The sequence below is a fragment of the Parus major genome, chromosome 2 (assembly GCF_001522545.3).
Source record: "Parus major isolate Abel chromosome 2, Parus_major1.1, whole genome shotgun sequence".
NCBI lineage: Eukaryota > Metazoa > Chordata > Aves > Passeriformes > Paridae > Parus > Parus major.
Window position 1 is genome coordinate 128718070 of NC_031769.1, and position 18404 is coordinate 128736473.

At 37.3% G+C, this 18404-nt stretch overlaps 1 protein-coding gene across 2 annotated transcripts in view; it reads left to right on the forward strand.

Moving 5' to 3' along the window:
* Nucleotides 1–18404, forward strand: part of CPQ (carboxypeptidase Q) — a 150633-nt gene that overhangs the window by 35171 nt on the left and 97058 nt on the right. The gene's annotated exons all lie outside the window — the stretch shown is intronic.

The window sequence follows — 18404 nt, forward strand, 5'->3', positions numbered from 1 at the left end:
CTTTTGTAGAAATCTGGGTACTTACCTCTTTTTTTCCTGTTTTAATAACTTAACTGTGCTGAGATTAATGAGACATACTCTTACTGTAGTGAAAAATAAACTGATGGGTGTTCCCAGTTCATAGTGGATGTTTTTTACAGTGAAAATACTCAGTTTACAAGGTATAGTTGAAGTTGAGCAGTAATCTGGATGACCAGTCCCATGCTTTAACAGGCAGTGTTACTGAAGAAAAAGTGATGACAAAATTATTTTGTGCTACCATAGGTTTGCTTTTTCATAGCAGTTGTTCTGTTTATTAAATAATCAAAGTGAAATAAGATAGGAAAAGTGTTTAGCTGTAAGGCTCCTGAAGTTATTTGACTGTAATAAGCTAGTCATAAGTCTGGAGTTTTTGTTTTCTAGCTGTTCTTTTTTGAAACCTTTCGTAAATAAAAAGGTATCATTTAGCTCTTGAAATGGTTCAGTATTTATTCTGCGGTTCAGTATTTATTCTCTCATTAATCTAAAACTTTCAGTAAATCCTTCCATTCTTCAAGAACCACAGATTAGATAATGTCATAACACTGTATCTTGTAATAATAACTCTTTTCAGGGCTCAAGAAAGAAGCAAAATTGAGTGCTTTCCTGAGAACTCAAAAAGGAAGTTCCCAAGAGTCCTCAGGATAAATGCCAAGAGCCCTATTATTGCATTTTTTTAGATGCTACAGAGCAATGCAAGAAATTCAACAGGGAACATATTATGAGGCCAAAATAGACCAAGTAGTACTTTGACACAATCTAGAGTCTCTTAACAAGGACACGTATTTGGTCAAGTTCTTTTCTTTTTGGACTAAATTCAGCATCTTATACTTACCTGAATTAAGTGTTTTCCTTCACTGATTCTTTCCTTCTTCCAGTTACATGTGGCCAAGACACACCACCAGCTTGTGAAGCTCCAGTAACTCTAATCAAAAGCTTTGTCTGGATGAAAGCTGAAGTCATTAATGGCATGGTATAACTCAAGATTTATGACTGAGGTTGCATAGATGATCTGTGTCAGTACATAAGGTGCAAGGCTAGTACATCATCTCATGAAATGTATGTGAATTTGAAAACCATTTATTTTCCACTGCGTTTCCATTATCTTAATTTCCCCTTTTTGTAATCTAGCTTCATTTATTTTCTCCTACCATGTATAATCATGTATAACTTTTTGTATATAAATTGTTCTCCTTTGTATTCCTTATGTGTTTTTAGACCGGTCATGCCCTTCTCAGTCTTGCTGACAATGTCAGGTCAGCTCTCAGGTGCTATCAAAGGGACTTTTCACCATATCACCTTTTCCAATGCTTGATCTGCTGCCTTTGGTTCCAGACATGAGAACAGCTTGCTAAAGAGATAATCTTCCTGTCCCTAAAACTCCATGTCAAAGAAAAGTAAGGGCATATTCACATCAGTAGTGACAGATTCAGCTTCCTCTTCTTGCTCTGCCATGTTTTCTGAATTCTGGGATGATTTAGTAGTTTTACTAGGATTTTTTTTCCTTTTTGGTTGGCTTTTGTTTGGTGGGTTTGTTTAGTTGTTTGGTTTTGGTTTTGTTTTAACAGCAAAGAGATGCATCTCACGAATGCCAGTATACCAAATTTTCTGCTGCCATCTTAGGAGTCTTTCTTCTTGTGACCCATTCTGCTGCCCACAGAGGGGAAGCAGTGGCATGCTGCGTAGGCAGCATCTTCCATCTGCTTTGCACAGGCTTGGGGAATGCACAGAGCATAAGGGCAGCAGGAAGCAGTGTAAGGATTGTAGAGATGCAACAGGAATGATACAGTATGACTGAAGAAATCAGGAAGTGCCATTTGTGATTACTTCTCACTTACTGGATTAGACTAGGAAGAAGAATTGATTGTAAGAAACATCTCAATGAGATACTGTCCTAAAGCAATAGCCTGTGGCAATGGGATACAGCAATATTGTCTCCTGTTCTACTAAGGAAGCAGGGAACAATGATAAAACCCTTATTTGGGGTCTAACAAGAGAAAATAAGAGCAGCCCATGTTTTATAAGTCTCTGGGGAGCTTGTGGAAGGATTCTATTTATATTTTATAGCTCTGTGCATGTTGTCTTGCTGCTCTTAGACATATGAATTGGTGGTATGCTGTGGGGTTTGCTCTGCACTTAGAGGCTTTCCCTCCAGGATGTCTGTAAATTTTGTTGACTGACAATTTGTTAATTTTTACTGTGTTTCCTCTGTGCCTTTCAGGCCAACATGCTGAATTCTGCAGTGCAGTCTTTCTGCTCACTTTTGGGCAAAGCCTGGCTGTCAAAAAGAGATGTAGAAGAAGTCGTTAGAAGAAATGGAGCTTAGTTTTTTAAGAGATGATCATATTGTACAGTGGGTTCTTGCTATTTGCACCGCAATTAAGGAGTCAAATTTCACATAGCTTCATAATAGTGAAAAATCTGTAGATGTTTCTTCAGTCTCAGTCTCTCTTTGGCTTTTACCAAACTTTTTTTTTCCTCTTTTTGCTTTGAACTGCATAATTGGGTTTTGGTTAGTTTTTTTTTTGTTTTCAATAGATGGGATGTGACATCTACAATCTCTGTGTAATTTCATACACCTGGCATATTTTTTTTCTTACAAAGTCACTAAAATGATGATGAGACTAATAAGAGCTTTCTCTACCTCCTCCTAGTTTTGACTCCTCCTGTTCAGGAATATGTTCATGTAATTGTGAAGAGTTTCATCCATTTAGTGTCTAGTCATACAAGCAATATCCTGTAACTTGGTAGAGGTAAATAAAGAGCTAATAAAAAATCTTTTTTGATAGACTCTGATATCTAGAAAAATGCTCTGAGGATAACAGTTCTATTGAAATCCTGGCTTCCTCACCAATAACTTCCCAAGGCAAATCTTTAGCAGTGTAGTATTCCATTGGATTTTTTATTGTCTTCTGGATTTTCCTAACATTACTTAGTTATACATTATGTTGAGGGCTGAATGGCCACCCATGTCTCTGATGATCTTGTTTGAATACCATGAGCACCCACTGATTAAATTTGGTAGTATTCTGAAGTTACTAAGTTTTATTCCATCTTTGCATTACTGCTTCATGTATATAAAGATGTTCAGTATATAAAATTTCCAAGTTTTGGCTTTCATGTACTGGTCTATAAGGAGTTACAGCTGTGCTTGCTGTGGGTTGGCCATCAGGAACTTCAGCAATTTCCCATGATTTCCTGTTTCTTCCTAATCAGCTCCATCTTTCTTCAGTGCTGCCAACCTCTTCTGAGTCTGTATGAGTTGTGGTGCCTATGAAAACCCGTTAGTAAGTTCAGAACCCTCTGACATGGTTATAATGTCTTTACCTGTGAACTTCAGGTTTGTTTTAATGTCCTCACAATATTTGGTTTTCTTGATTGCACCAACAAGTGTCTCACTAGTATGTAATGACCATATTCATGGAGGATTGAAGGAAAACCTGACAGCACAAAGGCAGATAACGATTACAGAGAGGGAACTGAGTAATACAGCGCCAGTGAATTTGTTTCACAGTCTGTGTATTTATTTTCAGCTGCTGATAAGATCTGAGAAGTATGTGGACTGTTTTGTTTCTCTGTAATTCTCCATGTTTCTTGTATAAAAGTGCAGTAATTGTGGACTTTATCTGGAGTATTCATATCCAGACCACATGAGCATTTGGCCCTGGACAATTGGAAAAGATTAAATAGTCCCAGAATGTTTGTGTCAGAATGCTAGAATGCTACAGAATTGATGTTTGGGGTGTCCTAGCCTAATATTCTCCTTTTTTCATTAAAAAAAAAAAAAGAATGGAAAAAAAAAAAGAGAGCGAGAAAGAAAGAATAAAGCCTCTGTTTCTTCATGCATTCTAGGATTACTTTCCAGGTACACAGCACCTCACTTTTTAAATTCTAGTCCAGGCAATACTGAAACAGCTTGTACAAAGGTTTATTATATAAATTCACTTGACTATCGATTTTTTTCATGTATTTTTCCATTATTTTCATGGTTTTCCAGTTCCTATTTCCCACTGAGTATTGTTTCTACTTCCTGTAGTACTCAAGATACTTTTTCTCAATCTGCTTGACATTATTCTTAATTTGGTGATGTTACTAAAATCTATCTACATATTGCAAAACCATTCCAGCTTATATATACTGAAGTTCTAGTTAGGAAACATGTTGTATCTGCTCCAAAGTCCCTGAAGTACTCTTTCACTCTTTCCAAGGTTTACTGCTGGTTTCCAAAAGTGAGCACAGGTTTTTGCAGGGACTTTGGCTGGATTTATATGCCTGTATACAACATGAAATTTTATTTTGATATATAGCTTTTTACTTACGTAAAACAAACAAGCAACCAAATATAGGTGCCAGTTTTAAAATGTATTTGATTGCTAGTCAACTGTTAGCAGAGTTAATCTCTCTGGTCAACACCCAGGCATGCAGAGGATTTGGAAATGCTAATTCCTTACTTTGTTTTACCTTGTATGCTTAAAAATGTGTATGGTTTATTCCAATATATTATGATTTCTCTTTACAAGAATGCTTGCACTGTTTTTCAGAGGGCAGGTGTTGGAGTCTGGAATACAGAGTGTGTGCCCTTGTTTATGATACTTAGTTATAAGATCCAGAAAAACACTGAATTTCATATAATATGAAATTTATGAGCATGTTTTCATGGTGGTACATGAAAACAAATGTTAAAGTTGGATGGAAAAAGCTAAAAGTGTCAGTGTGTAGATTAGAAAGTGTTTTTAAATCACTGGGTGAAAAAGTTAGTTTAGAGAACAGGAGACAAGGTGGAGGATTTAGGGTTTTGTCTGTTGTCCCTTCTTCTTTCTTCTTCATGTTCTTCTCCTAGAGGTTTTTGGGTAATAGTAAATGATTGGACATAGAACTCCGCAGTGCATCACAGAGGTGATGGGTCATTGGGTCATTAAGAAAAATAATATACATGTCTACTGTTAATTGGGTAAAAATAGGTATAAAGATAAAAAAACTGCTTATTTCGGGGCCATTTTGTGCATCAGACACAAAGTGTGCCACAAGGCCTTGTTGTACCATCAGAAGAAAGAAATGTACCAGATTGCAAAGATTAACCTTGTGTAGCCAGCCTGGAGAGACCTGTTAAGTTTTGTGATGATCTTTTAATAAACACGAGAAACAAGATTCTAACGAGCTTGGGAGTTTTCTTCGAATCGTAAGAACTGAGATAAGCAGGGCTCCCCATGAGGGAGGATCCCAAAAGAATTCAATCCAAAGGAGGCTGAGAAATCCAAGAATAAAAACAAAAATACAGAAGAGATGCAACAGAAACAGAGAAACAGAAAAATGATTTTTTAGAGAAAAGTTACAGCAGGTGGCCTCTTCCTTCTGCTGTTTCTTCCACTTTCCATAGTCTTACTTGTGGCTTGTCCATATGGCAGGATATTTCTATGCTCTTTCATTAGATGTTGTCTTCCCATGGGATAGCCTCGCCCTGCTCTGTTATCTTTACTGCAGTGTATGTCAGACATTTAAGTATGATTAGCTAGACCTATTTGTATGATGAAACCTCTTGTTTATGGCACACAAATTTTGACTTGTGTTTTTAGGAAGTCGGAGCTAGTTGTTCCATAGCTGTTGTTCAGAATTGTTTTCTAGATGTAAGCTGGTGTTGATGGCCACCAGTAATAATGGGTTCTTACCTGTAGAAACAATGTCTTGTGCCTCAGAAATGTAACCATTTAAATTACTTTAATCCTTTTCTCTAGATTTGTTTTCCCCTTCAAATCCAATCAGTCACCTGCATTTCTCTTATTGTGTCCATCTTGTTGTATCAAATACTAATGCTTTTGTGTTGCCTGCAAGGTACGGCTAAATGGTGCAAATCCTTCTCCATCTGGTTTATTAAATGAGAGGTGCCAACTCCTGTCGCTGCTCTGCCAGTGATGCCAGCTTTGATTACTTGCCTGTTGTCCATTCCTTCAGGCATCTTATACTTTCTCTCATTTTGTTTCTATATTTAGGATGATGGTGCAAACCTAAAGCCGTAACTCTGTTCTCTTCCAACTTTGCTTTTTAAATCTGACTTCTGTTCAGTATTTATAGATTGTTTCCTGTAGCTGGTTAGGTGAGCAGAGTCTGTGACTTCTGCTAAACTGTTTCACCTTGCCTTTTTTCCCTGGTCACTATCCACAGTACTTCTGCCGTGGCTGTCTAATGTGAGTACTGCAAATACCCTGTGAAACAGAGAGGGGTTCTCTTTTACATGCTTCTGTTCATTATAATTATTATTAAGCAGGATTAAGCTTTGACTGCACTTCATGGCTTTTTAATCCTTTGTGAATGCAAAAGGAGAACTGTTCTTCTAAGAATAAAGAGCATAAAGGAACCACATCATTTCTGACATATTTCTATTTGGATTTCTTCACATTAATTTGCTTGTGAATGTGAAGCACACAAAAATACCTCAACAAGAAATATTGGAAGTATGTACTGTTGAGCTCTGAAAAATCCAAATTGATTCTAGACATTTGTGCACCAAAGAACAAAAGGATAAGGAGGGAGAGTAATCATGTGAATCAATTAAACCCAGGGTTTCTGAAGTTCCATTCATCACTCTGCCTTGTGCCCCTGTGGGATCCTGAGCAGGTCACAGTATTATCTGTCTTTCCCTGTTTATAAGCAATATTAATACTTCTTGAATGTTAATTTAGAACAGCATTTGTACATTGTTTACTGTAAAGAGGACAACATTAAAAGTAAACTCTTCTAAACTGTGTTTAAGTAGTCAGTAGTAGATTCTGCAACAATTTGCACATGCCAAAACCAAGTAAAGGTTGTATTACCACATGACTATTGCTGATAAATAATCCATTACATAACCATGGGGGTTTTTTTAGGTTGATTGTTGAGTTCTGCTAGATTGCGATTCAGATCTGTGGGAAGGCTCTGGCAGGAGGTGAATGACAGAGAATACAATTCATTACATCAGAATACCGTATTTTCAAATGTAAAGGTTTAAAAATAATTTGTTGGCTGTACTTTAAAGGATTTGAGTTCAATTCAGCATTAACTCACCATGAGAGAGTTAGACCCACTGCAAGAGCCCAAAGGAGCTGGAATTTCAAAAAAGTAACAGGCTTTTCCTTAGTAACAGTTTTATATCATCAAGGACAACATGAACTTTAGAAATCAGGTTCTGGGATTCAAATGCAATTTTGGCAAAAATCTGAGTTTTGGAAACAGTGAATTCCCAGGAGAGATGTGAGGAGGTTTTAGTTGTTCTGTAATCTGTGTATTGCTTGCACTTCTTCTGGAGATACATCTTTGAGGAGAGTTTGTGTCTCCCTCTGAGTATCTCTATCTGCAGTCTCTGTAGAAGGAAAGAACAATTTTCAGGGCTCTTGAGTTTGGGGTTTTGAGAAGACTGCAGTTGCTGTTGGGGGGGCACTGGAGTGCCAAAAATTATGTGAGGGGACCAAGCAACTTGAGTATGTGCTCTGTATCTCTATAAAGGGCATCAGGAGCATGTATGTTTGTGCTCAAGCTCAAAGACCTTGAGAAGGGACTCAACACTGTCCATGTGTCATGGGGTGGCTTTACCTTTGAGGCGGTTTTGGGAGCTAAGGAAGTTGAAACTGCTGGTGGCTGATGGGAGTCTTTCCTCCTGACCAATTATCAGTCATTTCTAAGAATTGACAGCAGTTTTGACCATTAAAAAGTGAAGTCAACTTGTGAACACCCCTTTAAGATGTACAGTCAAAGCTCTCTTGTCTTTTTTGTGTTTCCGGCTTCTGGAGAGGTAACAAGGCTCTGTCTAGGCCTCCTACCCCCTTTTCAGGCCGGACAAGGCCGCAGGGGACGGGGTGGGGGAGAAGCAGAGCCGGCCAGCCTGGTTTAGTTTTCAGTTTCTGCTGCTGGACTGAAACCTGACACCATGAACTCTTGCAGCTTTTCTAAGGCCTTAATTCTTTTAGTACCTGGACAAAATGTGTAGAGATTACTCCTTTTTCCCAGAGAGACAGAGAGAGAGACAATCAACATGAAGAAGACATCATAAAAGTACCAGCAACAGTGAGAAAAAGAGTTAGGTTTTAGATGGGGAGAGAATAAGGAGATGCTTTATAAGCTGAAATATCTTTCTGCTAAAGCTATGGAGATGAACAATAGTTGTTTGAAAAGATTCCTTTAATTCATGACAGAGTATATTGGGAGGAATGGAGTGTTCAAAGTGTGGATTTTGAGCAAAAGAGAGTAATTGTGATACAGTGAGGTGCTGGAACAGAGTGAAGCGAAGATTTGAGGCCTTGAGGGCAATGAGAAAACTGTTTCCAGAGAAGCTCACAGAGACAGATGAAGAAGACTTTTGCCTTTGAATAACTCATCCTTAAAATGGCATCCCTAAACTCATGGCCCATACACACCTCAGAGTGATGTGAAATGGGAGAAGTGAACTCTGATGACAGATTTCTGGGCAGCTGGCATCAAAAAAATAGAAAACTATAACAAAAATAGTTTTCTTGCGAAAAACTCCATAAATTAGCAGAAGAAGACTTCTGTTTCTCTACAAAGGCTGATGAAAAGACTCTAGCAAGAATTGGGACTTTTTTAACCACCAAAGTTCTAAAGTTTTTCTGTCTCTTATGTTGTCACATGTACAAAAGAATGGTCAGGTAGTGGAGGATAAAAGAGTATTCTAGAAGTTTATTCTGGTGTTTTTATTCTTGTAGTTTTGTTAATAAACTTTCTTTATTCCTTTTTAAGTTTTAAGCCTGTTTTGCTCTTGTTCTAATCCATATCTCAACAGCAAGAAATAAGTAATTTTTTTGGTTACTGCTTTAAAACCACGACACCATGCAGCCAGAATCCTGGGCAGTCAAGTTCATCTGAGACCATCCAAGGCTTTAACTCCACAAAACTATGGGGATTTTTTCCCCCCTCTTCTTTTACTTAGTTTATAATGCTGACAATCTAGGAAAACAGAAATGACATGCTGCAGGATCTGAGAGAATCCTAACATTTCAGTCTTGCCAGAAATGCAGTTGAATAGGCAGACCCATGAGAAAACTTTAGCAGAGCTACTTGGAATAACAAGTGCAGCTGCAACTTACGTTTTTAGAAGTATAACTGTTTTTCAGTGTCTAAAATTAGGTTCCAGGCTTGCAAATCTTTGTATGGTACTTCTGAGTGACAATCAGTGATGGACTCCTTTAACCCTTCTCATACAGAGTGGTATTTTTTATTACTGTTTATCACTGTTTTGATTTTACTTAATGGAGTGGCTTAACAGTTAGTGAAAGGATACCAGAATCCAGGCAATTACAGTAAGATGACAAGGAATTGGAGAACACCACTGGAAAGCATTAGACTTATAGGTGATGTTTGTCTGTGGAAGTTTTCTGAGAAAAGAAAGGAGAATTTCATTCAGTCCTGTAGGATCTCCCACATAAGGTGTCTGAAGCCTTTAGATTTGTTTAGTTTTAGTCCAAATATGTTTGTGGCAGGAATTTTAGCCACAAGTGCACTATTATTTCTGCCTCCACATGAGTTTTCAGGCCATTACAAAGTTTAACTGGGAGCAGAGCTTGTGAGCTGGACAGTCTGACTGTCGTGGTTTCATAAGGATAGTCTCCTAGACAGGTCTGTTTCCCCCAAAAGTTTAACAAATTTTAACTTCCAAGGAGAAGTTGTTTTAGCAACATTTTTACAGCAAAGCTGCTCAACAGTTCCATAGCTCTGGCAGCAAGAAGTGCTACCATGTGGTTTGCAGTGTATCCTGGGTCACATCAACCATCAACTGTTCATTGCAGGTGAACAGTTCTGTGGTTAGATCAAGGATCAAGCACTGTCCCCTTAAAACAGGAGTTTTGTTAATACTGGTATTAATCAGTATATGGGCTATATCACAAGATTCACCTGCAGGTCAGTGAAACTTCAGCTTGTTAAAAGCCCACTTGGAGAGCTGGGTGTACAAAGGCTTTGGAAACTGCAGGTGATCTTTGGGCTGCACTTACAGATCAATTGCTTGAAAGTATTTGATAAATAGTTATGAATTGCACACATTCAGGTTTGTTCTGTAGAATTCAGTATTTATTTATAGACAAGTTAGATTTGCAAGAAGTACAATTTCCACTGAATAATTTAAGTAACTGCACTATGCTTAGACAGAAGTGTAGTGTAGAGTACTTTAGAGGAAGAAATTTTACCTTGACAGCTGCAAGGTAATTCAGCCTGTGTATATTAGCTTAAAATACAGTTCTGCTTCTAAAAATCATATGATGCACTTCTTTCTAAGTAGGTATAGTTTCTTTCAATATTTTCTATTTATATTATTCATGAAGTTATATACATGGTCTCACTGTTAACATTAATCACTCATAGTCAGGAAGATAATTTTTTTTTCACAGTGTACTTTGTGGGGTGGGGGAATAATAACTACTTAGTACCTGAGGATTGGGAGGAGAATTACCACTTTTTATTCTCTTAGTGTCTTGCAGTGTTGCACTAAGTGATCTTCAGTGTTTTCCTGTATTAAGCCCTAAGGCTGTGGGCTGTACACAAGGCTGTGTGCAGGTGACTTGCAGCATGCCTTTCCTCTTGACGGCTGCCTGACCATGAGTGAGACCCTGGACACATGGGTGGGCAGGAAGTGGGGAGGCCTGTGGTCCTCTCTGACAATCACATTCTCCAGGAGCTACTAGCTGTCACTTTTCAGGTAGTCTGGAATCTCATTATGTCCCTAAACCTATGTCACTCCAACAATTCGTCTGATCTGACTGGCTGTGCGCCTGTATCTTTTGGTTCAAGTCCAAAATCATTTGCATGTTTTAATTATGTACAGACTGTAAAAGTGATGATCATTATTGTCCCAGCCTCCAGCCTGCTACCTTTTTTTCCAGAAACATTTTCCTAAGCAACATGGATCAACTAATGAAAATGAGAAAAAATTACATTGTTTCAGACAGTCTCTCTTCTAGCACACACTTTCATAGGCACTCTATTAGATATTAAAGAAACCCATAAAGTGCAAAAGTGGAATTGAGAATAATCTTTTCTCTCCCATTCAGAAGCTAATGAAGGAATTTCTGTATCTCCAGGATTAAATGGGAAGGGGAAAAATTGTCAAACATTAGGCAAAACAATATAACTGTATAGTGTATATTGAAGAGCACAACAAACTTGATAGCAAGAACAAAACAGTGAGAAAGTGTTCCATTCTGTCAGCAATTTCTCTTTTTCTTTTGGGGAAGGAAAACTACTTGAATTCTCAAGGCTGAACTGCTTCCTCAGAAAACCCCTACATTAATTTCCGTATGAAAACTGTTGTGTACCAGGTGTTCTTCCTGCGTGCTCCCCAAGAAACCTGTAGGAGAGGAAGATCCCCAAAATTTATTCAGTCATTCTCTCAAACATGGTTTGTACTGTTGGTTTGGTGTTTTTTTTAAGCCTGACACTCTTTGTTTCGCAGACACAACTAATTGCCAGGAAAGGATCTGTTAAAAGGAAATACATACCTACTGGGACAATTATTATTTCATCTGATGTAGATTATGAAGCTTTTGAGAGAATCTGCCACAGTCAACAATACAGCTGGGGAAAGAACACTCATGTTTGGCATTTTGCTGGGCTGCTCGATATTTAGTTGTAGTTCACCAGAGTTAAAATACTATAATGAACTTTAAAAAGACACTGTTTCTAAAAAAACTTCTCTGCTTACAGTGGATTTCAGGCTCAAGAACGAAAAATTCAGGGTGTCTGTGAGTTCAGAGTGACAGGCAAGACTTTCCTGAATTTTGGAAATAAAAATATACCATTTCTTGGAGAACGAGTTCATCAAATAAGTGTAATACACTATTAGATAAAGTTTTTGTATCACTTAGGTATTTATACTGCATTTTACATTGCATAAGTGGAGTTGTATAATGTGTGAACTAGATAACAGGCAAATGTAATGATCAGGTGTAGTTAAACACTCCCTTTCAAGTGTCACTCTTAAAATTTCTCAATTGAGAGGAAAAATAAGTGGTATGCCCCTCTGTATTATTTTTACTAACATATTTTTTGTTCTCTTTTTATTTGAATGGTAAAAGTATTGGATTGTTTAACAGAACATAAAACATGTGTTTAATAATCTATAGAAATTAGAAGTGTGGGAGTGAAAGAAGCATTTATGTAGTGAAGATTTTTCAGTTTCAGTTTTCTGCAGAAAATATTGTGTTTCACCTGGACAAGTGTCTTGTGGTGGCTTTTTTTTGCTCCTTCCTTGAAACTGAATCCAGTCTGTCCCTTCACTTTCTTCTCATATCCAGTTAGGTTTTAAATCCTTCTCCCCTATTGTCCCACCCCCTTCTGCTGAGGTTAATGGAAGTGTTCCGGTGGAAAATGTTGTACTCACAAACAGAAGAAAAGATAAATAGATTTCTCCATTCCCTCTTCTATTTTAATTTTGGGATTTCATGCTGAGATGATAATAACTATGTTATTCTATTATCTAGGTTTTTATTTTTAAAAGTTCTCCTTTTTAATCCATCTACATAGTTGTCTTTGGTATTAACATGTTTTGTCTCCTGCTGACTTCAGAAACATGTTTACCCTCTGTCACTGCCATTTCTACCTTATGTTCTTTTCCTTAACTATGTATTCCTGTTGATACTTGTCTTATTTTTTACACTTTAAAAGTGTATCTCCATGAGACTTTGTTTGCATTGCCACAGCTTGTTGAGAGGAGATGGTTCCTAAATGCATATCAGTTTAAGATTGGTTTGGTTTTTATGGATGACAGTGTCCAAAGAACATGCTGCTCTGACTGGTGGGTTGGGTGGAGAAGGAAGGAAAGAATAAAAGCATCATTCCATATCCTGTTCTGTTAGTTTGAGACTTTCTTCTGCCTCCTTTCAGACCTTGCTCCCTTCTATTTATCTCAGTGGTCAGCTGATTAAAAGGAAGATGTTTTATGGTGGTAAGACAATTATCCTCTATCCCTACTTTTTCCTTCAGCTGAGTGTTGGCTGTGCATTACCCTGTGCCATGACCATCTTTTGAAAAGAGGAGGAAGCTCCCTGTACTGCCCCATGCTGTATTACATTCAGTGCCAGGGCTGACTCATTTCTGGTGTTTGTGTATATGCCTGGGTGTGGGAGAGCTTGACCCTCTCTGCTACTCCCTATCCATAATGAATCAGACTTGGAAGCATTGGTACAGTACCCTGAAAGCTCTAATTCCTCTTCACACCTATTTGTGCTTGATAATTTTGATGTAAGAGTGAATTATAATAATGAAAAACATCATTAAATGGAGATGGTATGAAGAGCAGGTCAGTATTCTAGACAGCTAGCTCTTAGTTTGCTTTTGTTACTGTGATGCTTCATTGTCCATTGCTTTCCAAATAAAGAAAATGAGGGGGCTTTTTTGGCTTGGGTTTTGATTTCTTTTTTGTTTATTTGTTTGGATTTATTTATATCCTTCCTGTAGGTATGAAATATAGCATCTTTTTTCAGTGAAGTTTTTTGAATTTGTTTTCTGTGTGCCTTGGTCTCTGGTGATAGAGGGGATCACTGAAGACATAAATAAGACTTGTGCTCAAGGCTGAGAAGCTAGGAATTCAACAACAACAAAAAAAAATTAAAAACAAAGCCTATAAAGCCAGAATCCTTGCAGCTGCTGGCAATTTGGATTGCCAGTGGTGTTCACTCCAGGAGCCCTCTCCTAATGTACCTATTGTAGCGTGCAGCAGGCAGCTGCATTCTCACACGGCAGGGATGTAAACACAGAAGGACAGAGCTTGGTGATTTGTACTGAGCAGAAGGAGGCCAAACAGGTGTATGACTTAAATAGTTCCCTCAAGATGTCAGCTGCTGGAGAGTCATCCTCATGTCTGTAAGATCCACCAAGTTTCTTTTTCAGTTGAAGAGCAGCTGATGCAAAGATTCTTGGAAAGCTGGTCTACTTTCTCAGCAGCTGGATAGTCCCAGGGCAGAATTTGTTGAACTTCATTTGATCATTTTACTTTTCAGAGTTGTTTTCTGCTTCTTGTTTGGCAAACCATATCTAAACCATGCTATTTTAAAAAATTCTGTGCCTATTGGAGAATTCACTTGGTGCTTGTGTTACTGAATATTATTAGTCAAATACAAACATATACACATAAGTTATGTTCTGTTACCTAGGACATACGTAATTATGGCAAAGCTATGATGCTTGTTCGGTAAAGCCTAATTTTGTTGAGTGCCTAGCACCCACTAAACACAGTCTTCTAAATGTTAATTTAAATGGAGTCCATGTGAAAAACGCTGTGTTCTTCAAAGGGAATTTTCCTTGGTAAAGCCAGTAGTTTCTGGAGCCTTTTTACACTTCATTACACGTGTGCTGATGCTGCACCAGTTAAGGATTGGTACAAAGAAATCTGGAAAAGACACTGTATGGCTGGATTCCAGATATTCTAATCTTGGCAACAGACTACTATTTTATTTATACTATTTAATTAATTTATACTATTTAATTCCATATATGTATAGTATTTTTACCCTGCAGTTTCTTAAAATTTATTGTTCATATTCCCATTTGGTTTTAAATTTGACAGTCTTGATATCTTTTTAGCTTACTGTAAACCAACAAATCAAATCCCAGAAAGACAATATAAGAAGCAAACAAAGCAAGTGAATCTTGGGACAAATGATGACAGAAACACAAAGTTAGGCTGAATTTATTTCTTTTATCATTTTCCAAGTTGTTGTAAATGGGGAATAGCCTTGATTTTATTTTTATAGACTTAATTCTTCTGAGAAGATTAACAATACTTTTGACATTTTGACTAATTGCAATTACAGTTAGCCTCTCTATCCAGATAATGGTGAAAATCTTGGAAGAATATACACAGTTGGAGTGCACACAAGAGCAACATTTGTTTTGTAAGGACTTCATGGTGCTAGAAAAGGGGATTTACTTGTGTGGAGTTCAGGCTTTGCCATGCTGCTCATGATGCAGAGAAAGTTACAGGAGTGAAGCACTCATAAATAGCTACTCTCCACAGATAACAATGAGAGCAAGATGTGCAGTTTTCCTTCTGTTTTGCTACAGTATGTTCCATCACCCCCTTTAAAGTGTAAAGCTTTGTATGTGATGAGGGGATTTTCTCTGATATGTAGAATATACAAGTGAAATAAACAAAAGCAAAGTCTGTGGAGAATGTGAACCTGTTACCAGGTTAAGGCTGTGATCTCGCTGTGGGTACTGCTAGAGATTAAAGTAGTCGTGGTTCTACTCAGGAAGGTATTTTTTATTTCAGTCAATATTAACAAACTAGCTGACCTGATTAAAATTTTTAGTTTACATGTTATTCATACAGTGAATTTTGCAAGGGTCCTGTAGAAAAATAGGTGGTCACATATGTAATTAGAGTCTTGCAATGTGTTTGAATGAGCAGACTTAGACAACACTGGCAATATTTAGACAACGTTGATTTTGTATGTCTCAAGTCTAGATTGCTTTTTCAGGTTGATGTGAAGAAATGGGGTGCACTGAGGGTATATGCATACAAACTATGACTGAAATAAATATTGCTAAGATTTTGTATAATCAAGTTTTGATTGGTTGTGGTTTTTTTTTCCCTTTTAGCCATGTTAGAGTTTTTGTTATGCTTACTTCTCCCTTTAGGTGATTGCTATAGTTTCCCAAGGCTTCAGCTTGAGATCTGTTTTCCATCAGAGCATCCAGTTTAGCTTGAAGCACTGGTTCTTACACAATTTATTCTTCTCTGGGCATTACAGCTTATCTTAGAGATAAGGGTTGGAAGTGCAGGAACAAAGTAATGGAGCATGTGAGGTCAGCATAAGAAGAGTTAGAACTGACCTGACACCAGCAGCTTCTTCTCATCCATGTTTTAGCTTCTCCACATTTGATTATTTTACCCAGAAGAGAAAATAGCTGCTTTTTGAGTTTTTTATCCTCCCTTCACACTTTTGTGTAGAATACAGGCCACATCTGTTTTTTACTAGTCATTTGACATGTACTTTTAACAGAGAAAATGTGGGGAGGTTTTGAGCCTTTTCTTTGCTTTTATTCATACCATGACACTTAAATAATCTCCAAGATGTGAAATCTAGGGGTTTATCAAAAGCAAAACTCACCCACTTTATTTATCTGAATTTTGTCAACTGTTGAACAAGAATGTCAGGACCAAATGAGTTTGTAGTAGCATTAATATGTTTTAAATTGATAGTTTAAATATGGATACAAGGTAGATCTAAAATCAAAACAGGTGCTTTTGTTAAGTAAATGAAAAATAATGAAAGAGCTACTTACCATCTCTTCTGAACACCAAACTATATTATTGGACTGGGGGTATCATATATTAAATAGCCTAATTACCCTTAAAGTTTTGCAGAATTAATTTAGTGTTTGTTGGATAACAGCATTTTTCAGAGAGCATGTGTTTCAAGCAGATGCTAACGTCACTCACAGGTGTTAGTGGAAAATGCCAGAGGTGCATCTTGCTTACCTGTAGGTACCAATGTTGTAAAGTTTAATGCTGATTCAGAGTCAGGGTTCTTTGTGATCTCTATAGCTGGTTTTATGTGATTCTTTCATTTCTTTTTCAAGGTGCAATGAATGATAAAGGCAAGAGAGTTTTTTTTTTTTTTTTAAATAAGATGCTTATTCTTTTGAAATAATACTCCCAAAGTCATGTCTGTTCAGACTCAATGAAAAAACTTCATAGTCATCCCAGCCTCTTCCCACCCCCCCAAAAAAATTCTGTCTGCTGATTTTCCCAAACTACATCCTGTTTGCCCTGTTTTGAGCCAAACTCAGGAATGCTTCTTTCCATCTGTTACACAGAGTCAGCTACTAATTTCTGTTCTGTTAGTTCTTGCTCAGGTCTTGCCATATGGTCAGTAGCCTTTCCAGTTCTTGGTTATCTCTGCATAAAAGGCACGTAATTTGCTTTATTTAAATTTTTTTGATGTACTCTTTGGCACTTTATTAAGCAATTTATTATGTAGATTATATACTTAACACATGGAATATTTTGCATGCATGTAAACTTTAAGCAGTTGCATCCCAGGATGCATAGTGTCTGCCACAAATGTTTTCTATGTGAGTTCATCTTGTAGCATTAGGAATCTACAGTACTGTAATATTGCTTTGTGTCTTTGTACTGGTCATGCTTAGGGTCCATTTCCCTTTTTGTAGAAATAATTTGGGCAGTCATTCGTTCCTGTCAAGTCCTGGTATCATCTGAGCTCTTGCTGGCTCTGCTGGACTGTGCTGATATGGTTTAATTTGGGTAGTGGGGTTTACCTTTGTAGTCTTGGCAGAGTAGTAGGTTGAGCATACAAATGGCACTTGCGGGTAATTTAAAAGTCTATTTTTTGGGCTAACTGGGTAAATATTGTACCTACAAGTGTTCATTCACCTGAGGTGTGTAAGCGTGCATGGATCATAGCAAGCTGTCAGAAGCCTTATCCACAGTTGTGGTGGAATATCAGGATGGAGCATGTGCAAGAAATATACTTGTGGCTTAAATTGGAGAAACAAACACAGTTTTAGGGGTTTCTTTTGTGGAGCATCTGAGAAATTACCAGGACCTTGAAATCAGTGATAAAACTTGAATTACTGCAATTGAGTATAAACCATGTTTGTACTGAGACATAAACTTGCCAGAAGATACAGGCAAAAACATTCATTTAAAATTACCAGAAACAGTTTCTGCTCATTTGTTGAATGTAGGGTTTGGGTTTTTTTAACATTAGTATGTGAAATTGTCATCTCTCCTTTTCTTTTTTTTTCAATCTGTTTATTTTACATTGTTTGGAAAATCTCTTGGTTAACATGCTGGATTTATCCCCAAACACTCAAAGAAATATTAAACATATGCAGCAAGTTATCACAGTCTAAAAGTGGGGATGAGGGGTGCCTTTTTTTTCTGACAAAGGGAGAAAAAAAAAAGAAAAGATGTCTGAATTTATAAGTCTACATGAGTTTATTCCACTCAGGGCAGAGGAGATTCTGAGCTTCAGGTTAAATATTATTCCAAGGTGAGCCATGGGTCACCTGACCTGCAAAGGGAAGAGGTTCAGCTGTAAATGACTGGGAGCAATAATTTCCTGAAATTTTGTCACTTAATGAATAGATCTGTCTATATTCTGAAACAGCTCCTGTAAGACCTCTATAACTGGTTTTTAGTATTTCCATGTGAAATAAATATTTATACATATCTAGTCTGCAGGTTATGTTTTTGATTGCAATATGACTTCGTATTGTTGAGAAGGATTTATTCTTCTAAATAAATAGAACTGAATAATCTCTCCCATTTTACCTAATCTGTAACTTTACAAAGTAGGTTTCTCCTTTCCTCCTCAACATATCTTCTCCAGAAATTAAATGGACTTTTTTCCAGTTTAGAAGACTTAAAAATAACCCAATTT